The sequence below is a fragment of the Phascolarctos cinereus genome, unplaced genomic scaffold, assembly GCF_003287225.1.
Source record: "Phascolarctos cinereus isolate Bilbo 61053 unplaced genomic scaffold, phaCin_HiC Scaffold_4;HRSCAF=312, whole genome shotgun sequence".
Classification (NCBI taxonomy): Eukaryota; Metazoa; Chordata; class Mammalia; order Diprotodontia; family Phascolarctidae; genus Phascolarctos; species Phascolarctos cinereus.
In genome coordinates this window covers 87341920-87351947 of record NW_027555847.1, presented here as the reverse complement: position 1 = coordinate 87351947, position 10028 = coordinate 87341920, and the positions used below count along the sequence as shown (strand labels likewise).

At 44.2% G+C, this 10028-nt stretch overlaps 1 protein-coding gene and 1 pseudogene across 4 annotated transcripts in view; one reads left to right on the top strand and one right to left on the bottom strand.

Annotated features, from left to right (window-relative positions):
- RNF123 (ring finger protein 123) overlaps positions 1 to 10028 on the top strand; it is a 139694-nt gene that overhangs the window by 17038 nt on the left and 112628 nt on the right. For 2 of the 4 annotated variants that reach the window (XR_013485869.1, XM_078152375.1), the window contains exon 1: positions 6193 to 6324. The exons of 1 other annotated variant lie outside the window; for it this stretch is intronic. The gene's annotated coding sequence lies outside the window, so the exon portion shown is untranslated. Of the gene's footprint in view, positions 1 to 6192; positions 6325 to 10028 lie in introns of those variants that run through there. One more of the 4 variants, XR_013485867.1, reaches the window with a different exon arrangement.
- On the bottom strand, positions 1375 to 2200 carry LOC110216888 (ubiquitin-conjugating enzyme E2 variant 2 pseudogene; annotated as a pseudogene).

Sequence of the window (10028 nt, the reverse complement as noted above, 5' to 3'; positions counted from 1 at the left end):
AAGGGGAGGGACTAGGGGGGAGCCTCTGGGGAAAAGATCCAGTAGGGCTGGGCTAGTGGGAAGAGATCCTGGGATCCCTTCCCAATCCATCCACCTATAGGAGCTACTCCTGATAACTTGGCCTCTGCCCTTCGTAAACAATTCCCCAAACGTGCTTGCCCCACCCCTCACTCCGGGAAGCAAAATTGTGAAATCTGTCTTTGTGGGAATCTCTCAGCAGGGTAAGGCACAAGATTGAGGAAAGGTCCAAGACCCAGGAACAGCCCTGCAAAGTTCTTCCCTCTCTCCCTTTCTCCTCCAAACAGAGTATGGGCTCAAAGAATGTCAGGCCTAAAAACTGCTATTGAAATTATTTTTTGTGGGGTAGGAATATAGGGGAAAGGTCCACATATGGAGGGGGAGGAGAGACTTCAAAGTTGTTAAACCTCCCTGAGGCCTGTCAAAATTTCCAAGTAATCTGTAAGGCCCAGGAAAACTAGCCTCCCCGGCATGATGGGAATTGAGAAGAATTCATTTATGCTAATCAGAGGGAGCCAGGGGTCTTTCAGTTTAGGGGAGGGAGAAGCATGTGGGTGAGATTGAGAAAGCTTTGACAGTTGTCTGAAAGGCCCTAGGGTGGGTTTGTGTTCGGTCAACTATGGGCTGGTGGGGGTGGGGAGGATATATTCATTAGCCCTCAGGCATGTTGTTTGGGACAGTTTCAAAAAAAAAGGAGAAAGCTTCCTTCTCAGAAGATATTCCCGTAGTAGATGATATCTCTAGCCGATAGCAATATCAGCTTTGTTGAGAAATGGGATCATGGAATCATAGTGAAGCTTTTCTTTTCTTTTCTTTTCTTTTAGTTAAATTTTAAATATATTTTAAAATTTATTTAAAATAAATAAATATTTCAACATTCACTTCCATAAGATTTTTTTGAAGATACTTTCCACATTTTCTTCACATTTTAAGACTAACTTTAATCTCAGAATCACATACTCATACACCTATTTCCTTTGTTTTTTCACTTAAAACTTAAATTCATGGTTTATCAGAACAAAGACTGTAAACAAGTATTTGCCATGTCTGTTACATGTAACACACAGGAGCTGCTTTAAACAGAAATCCATCTCCCTCCCTCAATCCCTCCCCCCTTTTTATAAATACAGGTATCAAAACAATCCTGAACATACTCTTTGTTACTACTAGTAGTCGGAACCCACACCTCTTCAAAAATTAAACAAAATTAGCAACAGTTTTTATTGTACCTGCTACTTTAAACAATTTAAATTGCAGCTCTTTCACTGAGCAAGATGGATCAAGCACACTATCTATAATTTTCCTTCTTGAGAAATTAGATTTCTGAAACACACATTACTCCACAGCAATCATGCTTTCGTCTTGTAAAACCTGAATTGCATTTGGAGTACTCCAGGTTTTATGCTTAAATGATAGTGCCTTGATAAGAGAAAAAAAATTGTGCTGCATTTTTCTTCCCATTGTGCCTGAAAACATAATGGGTGTACATATATTAAATATATTCTTACAAATGTCCAGGTCATGTATATCAGCTGGAATTCTTTTAATGTGTGGGTTTTGCATTGTGAGATTTAATCAAAACATTAACATGAGTAGAAGGTTGTTGGTTTAGATAAGTTTGAGATTTGTTAAAATTAATTGCTGTATATTTGTCCTTCTGGAGGTTATGGAAGCTTCATGTTTTCTTTGGACATCATTAGATGCCTTAGCTCTTGAAGTACAACTTTAATGCTATAACAGTTTTGCTATTTTGCTAACACTGGTGTGCACCGTGCATCCACCATTCCATTGGAATTATTTATCCCATTCATATTAATTTTTGTTACAAATCTAATTGTTGGAGGTCCTTCTGGGTATTTAGATCTGCACTCTACTTTCAGACTGTATATTCTGTTTTCGTAGTTTGTCCTTGGTGGCTCAATAATCATGCCTGTCCACCTTGTAAGTGTCATATCTTCATCATCTTCAAGTTCCCAGTTTACTGTACCGTCGTCTACTCCTTTTTGGCCTTCTTCAAGTTCTTCTAACAAGCGAAAATTACGTGGAACTTTAGCTCCTGTGGAGACCGCCATCTTCTCCTGCAACCCGGGACTTCTGCCTTCCATAACATTTTGAGTTCCAAATTTGCCCCCCATCTCTCCCCTCCCCCGACTCCAAGACAGCATGAAATCTGATATAGGCTCTGCCTATACATTCATATTGAACCTAAAGGGGCAGCTAGGTGGCGCAGTGGATAGAGCACCAGCCCTGGATTCAGGAGGACCTGAGTTCAAATGCGGCCCCGAAAACATAATACTTACTAGCTGTGTGGCCCTGGGCAAGTCACTTAAGCCCATTGCCTATCCAGAAAATACAAAAACAAAAAAAACATATTGAACCTATTCTCACATTAGTCATGTTGTAAAGAAGGATTAGAACCAATGGGAGAAACCAGGAGAGTGAAGAAAAAAAAAAGAGATATCAAATAATGTGCTTCAATCTGTATTCAGACTCCATAGTTCTTTTTCTGGATGTGGACAACATTTTCCATCGTGAGACCTTTGGAGTTGTCTTGGATCCTTGCATTGCTGAGAGGAGGTGAGTCAGTCAAAGTTTGTCATGGCACATTGTGGCTGTTGCTGTATACAATGTTCACCTGGCTCTGCTCACTTCACTCAGCATCAATTCATTCAAGTCTTTTCAGGTTTTTCTGAAATCTGCCTGCTCATCATTTCTTTCTTTTTTTCAAAAAATAATTTATTTATTTTTAGTTTTCAACATTCACTTCCATAAGATTTTGAGTTTTAAATTTTCTCCCCCTCCCTCTCTCTTCCTCCCCAAGACAGCGTGCAATCTGATATAGGCTCTATTTATATATTCATATTAAACATGTTTTCTTATTAGTCCTGATGTAAAGAACAATTAGAACTAATGGGAGAAACCATGAGAATGAAGCAATAAAACATAACAACAAAGGAAAAGGAGAGCAAATTGTATGCTTCCATCTGCATTCAGACTCCATAATTCATTCTCTGGATGTGGATAGCATTTTCTATCATGAGTCTTTTGGAGTGGTCTTAGATCCCCGTATTGCTGAGAAGAGCTAAGTCTAACACAGTTGGTCATCGCACAATGTTGCTGTTACTGTGTACAATGTTCTCCTGGTTCTGTTCACTTCACTCAGCATCAGACCATCCACGTCTTTCCAGGTTTTTCTGAAATCTACTTGCTCATTATTTCTTATGGAACAATAGTATTCCATTACATTCACATACCACAACTTGTTCAACCATTCCCCAGTTGATAGGCATCCTCTCAGTTTCCAATTCTTGGCCATCACAAAAAGAGCTGCTATAAATATTTTTGTATATGTGGGTCCCTTTCCCCTTTTTGTGATCTGTTTGGGATACAGCCTTGTTTGTATCCTTTGACAATTTATCAATTAGAGAATGACTTCTATTCTTCTAAATTTGATTCAGTTCTCTATATATTTTGGAAATGAGGCCCTTGTCAGAGACACTGGTTGTAAAAATTCTTTCCCAGTTTTCTGATAGATAGTGAAGCTTTTCTGAGAGGCAATACTAGGAATGTGGCTTTCCTATCAGTTCCCACTAATGTGGGAATAGGGACAAAGAATGATTCCTAATTGATTTTTCCGCTTATTATTTACATTGCTTGTTGTTCAGTCCTTTCAAGTGAGTCCAACTCTTTGTGACCCCATTTGGGGTTTTCTTGGGAAAGACACTTCATTGGCTTGCCATTTCCTTCTCCATCTCATTTCATAGATGAAACTGAGGCAACCTAGGTTAAGTGACTTGTCCAGGGTCACACAGGTAGTAAATGTCTGAGGTTGGATTTCAACTCAGGTCTTCCTGACTCCAGGCTCAGCACTCTATCCTCTGTGCCACCTAGCCTGCCCTAAAACTCACTGTTTATTGAGGCAGTCCATTCCAGGACAATTTTGTTAGGATCATTTTCCTTACATTGACCCAGAGGGTCTCCCTGCAACTTCTACTCCATTCCTCCCCTCTGCCACAACAAATGAGAGTCAAGTGGAGGGTGGAAAGTATTCTACATTTGGAGTCAGAGGTTCTGGCTACAAATCCTCCATCTTCCACTTACTACCTGTGTGGCTTTGGGTAAGTCACCAAACCTCTCTGAGACTGTTCCCTTATCTGTAAAATAAGGAAATTGGGTCTCTAATGGCCCTTGCAGATCTTAATCAATGATGCTGATTCATCTTTTACTTAAAAGCCCTACAAATACTTGAAAACAACTATCATGTCTCCCCAACCCCAGTTCCCCCAAATCTTCTTTTCTCCAAGGTAAACACCTAAGCTTCTTCAAGTGACCTTTGGCAAGTTGCTAAAAGTCTCAGAATTTAATTTCCTCCCTCTTCTTTTTTCCCCCTATTTCATTTTTTTTTGTTTATTTCTCTCCTTTTTTCCTAACCCTTCTATTTCTTTTTGTAAAATTTATTTATAGTTTTCAACATTCACTTTTATAAGATTTTGAGTTCTACATTTTTCCCCCTCCCTTCCCTCCCCAAGACACTATGCAATATGATATAGGCTATACGTGTACAAGCACATTAAATGTATTTCCACATTAGTCATGTTGGGAACAAAAGGGAAAAACCATGAGAAAGAAAAAAAAAAGAGGAAATAGTATGCTTCTATCTGCGTTCAGACTTCGTAGTTCTTTCTTTGGATGTAGATAGCATTTTCTGTCATGAGTCTTTTAGACTTGTCTTAGATCATTTCGTTGCTGAGAAGAGCTAAGTCTATCAAAGGTGATCATTGTACAATGTTGCTATTACTGTGTACAATGTTCTTTGGTTCTGCTCACTTCACTCAGCATCAGTCCATCCAAGTCTTTCCAGGTTTTTCTGAAATCTGCTTGCTCATCACTTTTTATGGAACAATACCATTCCATTACATTCCTATATCACAACTTGTTCAACCATTCCCCAACTGATGTTTCCTCCCTCTTCTTAAGAAAATTGCAGTTGAGAGAACCTTCTTACCTTGTAGGAAAAATTGGAGCATAAAATGAAACAGAATTAAGAAGGTGAAGAAGCTCTAAGGCTGTTTTTCCAGCTACTCTGTATAGATCTTGTATCTACCTAGTTCCCCTCCCATTAAACTGTGAACTCCTTGAGGACAGGGATCCTATTTTTGCCTTTCTTTATACCCCTAGCATTTAGCCAAGTGCCTGGCACACAGTAGGCATTTTATAAATGTTTGTTGATTTGCCTTGTCTTGCCTGTTGGGTATCCCTCTTGCCTCAGCTGTGTCAGCTAACAAGAGCCTTTTCATCACCCTATTTCTGTAGTCTTATCAGCTGCCACATGGTGGGTAGGGCTGGTCCCATAGAGGAACAAAGCACCCTCCTCCTTATCCACCGTACACGCTCAGACTCTCTATAGATCTGGGCTCAACGAGGGGTAAGTGACGATTCCTCCGTGCCCTCGCTCTAATTCTTTTCAATGTGATTCAATTCAACAAACATTTATTAAGCTCCTATCATAGGCAGGAACCTAGGATAGGGGGTTACAAAGACAGATAAAATACACCTGAGGTCCACCTACGTTTAGGGGATGTGATCTGGAGGAGGATCCAGCAAAGGAGACAGAGAAAGAGCAGTAGAATAGGCAGGAGAATCACCACCACTGCTCTATTAATTATCTCCAATTTATTTATTCTGTATATATCTTGGTGCACATGGTTGTTTGCACGTAGACCGAGTTCCTTGAGAGCAGGTAGTCTTTTGTCTTTCTTTGTATCCCTTGCGCTTAGCACAGTGCACCTGGCACACAGTAGGCGCTTAATAAATATTTCTTGACTGACTGCTAAGGCTGAAGGGAACTCGCTTCTGTCTCAGCTCTCTAGGACCAGGATGTGGGGCTCGGCCTCCCACTCTGGAAGCGAAAGGGGCCGGACACAGAGCCAGCTTTTCTAAAGAGGCGGGAGGGAGGAGATGGGCAGGATGGGCGGGACGAAGGCGTGGCTTGGGGAGAGAGGGGCGGGGGGGAAAAGGGGCGGAATAGAGACTTGGGCTCCAGACCAAGGGAGGGGGGCGTGGCTTCTGAAAGGGTATGGAGGCCGGAAGTGGGGACTGGATGGGGGCATGGTTTAAGAAGCAGAGGGCGGGGGAAGGGGGGGCTGGGACGAGGAGGGCGTGGCGGGAGGTAGGAGAGAGATGGAAGGCGTGGCTCCGGGAGCGCGAGGCTCAACGCTTGCTTCGCTTGTGGTTGCGGTTTGGCCTGAGTCGGGAGCCGTAGCTGGAGCCGCCGGGCGGATGTTATGTGAGGCGCCGAGGCGAAGGGTGAGTGTGGCCGCCGGGACGGGCGCGGGGACCCGGGGAGGCCCCGGAGCCGGGGAGGCGGGGTCTGCGGGCTCCCGAGGCCGGCCGGGCTGCCGTAGTCCGTCGGCTGGGAGACGAGGGGGCGGCGTCGTCCCCTCCTTCGGCTCCCCTCAGGATGTCTCCCTCTCCGTGTCCCTCTCCCCTCCTCGCTCTTGTCCCCTGGGGGGGCCCCTCCCCTTCCCGCTCGCTGCGTCCCCTCGGCGGGACCTCCCTGCCCTGGGTCTCCTTCACCATGACCTCCCCCCTCCACGCCGTGTCCCCTCACGGGGACCTCTCACCCCAGCGCCCCCCCCCCACTATAATCCCTCCCTTGCCACCCCGCGCTTCTCTCTGGGAACCTCCTCATCTCTGCTTATCCCCGTAATTTACATTCCTCCTCCGCTTCTTCCTGGGCACCTCCGGCTTTGCGCCCTCCCTCGCTGTGATGCTAGGGCCTCCGGGTGACCCCCTCCTCCCCGCTGGGGCCCCCGCTGTGCCCCTTTCGCTGGATCCCACCTGGTCGTCCCCAGCCTCTCCGCAGCTGTCGGCGTGCTCCCTCCCCGGAGCTCTCCCACGACCCTCACCGTGAGGGCACCGCTTGTTTCACTCTCCACTGAGTTCCACAGCTCTCATCTTCTCACACCTAGCCCCTCTCCCATTCCTTACCCCTCACTATCCTCCTCCTCCTCCTCCTCTCCTCACCCTCTCTTCTTGTCCCCTCTCGCAATCCGCACTGTGACCCCTGAGCTCTTATGACTAGCTTCACTGCAGGTCACTAGGACCAGTGACCTCATCCCCTTCTAGCCTGAACGGGGCTCTATCACTTTTCACTGTAACCTTCACAGCTTTCATCCTCTTCCCCCCAGCTGTGATTCAGTCGTAATCCCCACTACCACTATGGCCCCTGTAGCTCTCACCATCACCTCCACTGCTCTCATGATCCCCCCAATCTTCACTATTCTCTCCAGGGTCTCATCCCTTTCACACATGCAGTGAAATGCGTGTGAGAGGGATGATGAGGGGTTTGGGAGTGACCCTCATCATCCCTCTTACACTAACCTCATTGTGACCACTCTGTCCCTTACAAATGACCTCTCCCCAAAGCTCTACACTATGATGCCCCCAAAGTTATTTGTCTGTCCTATTTCCTCCCTGTGACAGTTTTGTGCCCCTTCACTTTATACTCCCTTACTCTGACTGATTTATGTCCCCTCAGCCCTCGTGGCACTATTGTGACCTCTCCCAAATGTTCTTTTTGTTTTTCAGTCATGTCTGACTCTTCATGACCCATTTTAGAGTTTTCTTGGCAAAGATATTGGAGTGGTTTGCCATTTCCTTCTCCACATCATTTTACAGATGAGGCAAACAGGGTTAAATGACTTGCCCAGGGTCATCCAACTAGTATATGTCTGAGGCTAGATTTGAACTCAGGTCTTCCTGACTCCAGGCCTGGCATGCTATCCACTGCTCCACTTAGCTGCTCAAATTACTCTAATCCTTTGTAATTCCCTCCTTCAGTGTGGCCTCCCTTTCCCAAGTAATCCCTCATTGCCTATACCTGTGGTATCAAACTCAAATAGAAACTGGGGTCAGTAATCCATACATAAGGATTCCTGCAGGCTGCTTATTGACTTAGTTTTAAAATGTAATGTTTTTATATGTTTTACTGTATTTTTATTTGTTTTGTTAAATATTATACAATTACATTTTTATCTGGTTCCGCTGACACTCAGGAGTGTTGTCCAAGGGCTTGATACCTCTGGCTTACACTGTAACTATACTCCCCAAACTTTTCTGCAGTCTTTCCTGGAACCCTGCCTCTATTTTCTTCAGACCTTAGGTCCTTTCTCCTCTATTCCTTCTTTATTCTTTCTCTGCTATTTCCTTGGAAGCCACATCCCAAGCATCCTGATCCTGATATTCCATCTCTATTCCCCCATTGCTCAGGGCCTGATCCTGAACTTTGTTCTAACAGGTTATCTTTTGAAGGCAGTGTTAGTGAAGGCAGTTGAGACAATGGGTGTGTGCTCTGGGCTTCCTGACTTGTTAGTAAGCATGGACAATGAGAGATCCAAATAAAAAATAAGGTACCTAGTGGGAGCCTTAGTTGAGCCGCTGGGTTCTACCAGGGCTAGGCATTTCCCTCCTGTGTGACTCATCTTCCTTCTCCTCTGACCAAACAGTATCTTCTGGGGAATGAGGATTGGTAATAGGGATTCATTCCATGAGCTTTGAGAAGTTCCCTGAGCCAAAGGCTATTTCCAGAGGGGTTAGTGGTGATACTCTGCACTGACTTTCTAATTCCTGCTGTGTTGAGGCAGCATAAACACATACACCTCCAGTTCTCCATTCATTCTCCATCTTAGGGTGGAGTTCATTTTTTGCCCCAAGCTGTCAGATGTAATGTTTAAGACACCTGGTGCTGGAGAAAAGTAGGTGAGAAAGTCAAGGGCCTGAATTCACTTAAAACTGCTCAGGCTTCATTAAGCTAAACTCTGCCAACACAAGTTATTTTTCCTCTCTGTTGTGCCTGGAGCTCCCAGGGTGGTGGCTGGATTGGTAGGTGGGGAGGTTGTAAAATTGACACAGTGAAACTCTTAGGAAATCATCCTGATATAAAATAGGCAGGGCCAGGACGTCTGTGTACACACAGAAGAGATTGTGAAGAGACAATATTTTATTGTTTCTATTTGGCTAAAATTAACGTTTATATGTTAAAAAACCAGATAGTTTCTAGATAGTCTTTTATTTAAGGTTTTATATAGTTTAGTTATCTCATTGATTATTGGATATTTGTTTTTGGTGATTATTAAATTTATAATAATAAATTACTTGAAAAATTGTGTGGAGTCCACGGGGTTCTGAAACCTCTTGTCCAAAGGACTCCCCACCTGGAAGGGACTGAAAGGTTTCTCAGTATTACATCTGAAAAAGGAGTCAGAGATATTAGTACTGTAGCTGATCTTTGGAGAAGGTCCAGAGAAGAGCTGCCTTAGAGGACTGGTTAAAGAGATTAGAGCAGTTAGGAGATTAGCTTCTGAATCAGCTCTGCTGTCTAAATGGGGAAAGAAGCTTAGAATGGTTCTTCCTATCCTAGGGGGACCACACAGGAGGAAATACTCTTAAATTAAAACAGGAGAAATTTGAGATGTGCATAAGAAAGAATTCTTAGTTCTTATCATTGTGAAACTGTGGCAGTGAGTGGACATCCAAGGAAGCATATAGTAATTCGCCATCCGTGCCTCAGTGACCTGAGTCTGGAGCAGTGAGGGGGCCAGAAGAGCACTTGAAGTTCTTCCAGTTCTGGGATCCTGTAGAAAGGCTGCAAAAAGTAGAGGTTTGCTTGGTGTGTATGGATGTGCATAGGTTCTGCCTTATTGGTGGGGTTCTAGACCACCTTCTTTAATGGTGTCCACCCACAGCATGCTCTTGTGCACCTGACATCTGTCTCCCTCCCTCTCTCACAACTACAAGCATTTGTTGAGCACCTACTGTATGCAGCATGTCAGGTGCTGGAGATACAAAGATGAAAAGAATGACTTAGATTTCTTTGCTGTTGGAAGGTTTACAAAGCACTTTTCTCATAACTACCCTGTGAGGCAGGTAGTTGCATACAGTATTATTACTCCCATTTTACATATGAGGAAACAGGCTCAGAGATTAAGTTATTTGTGCACAGTCACACA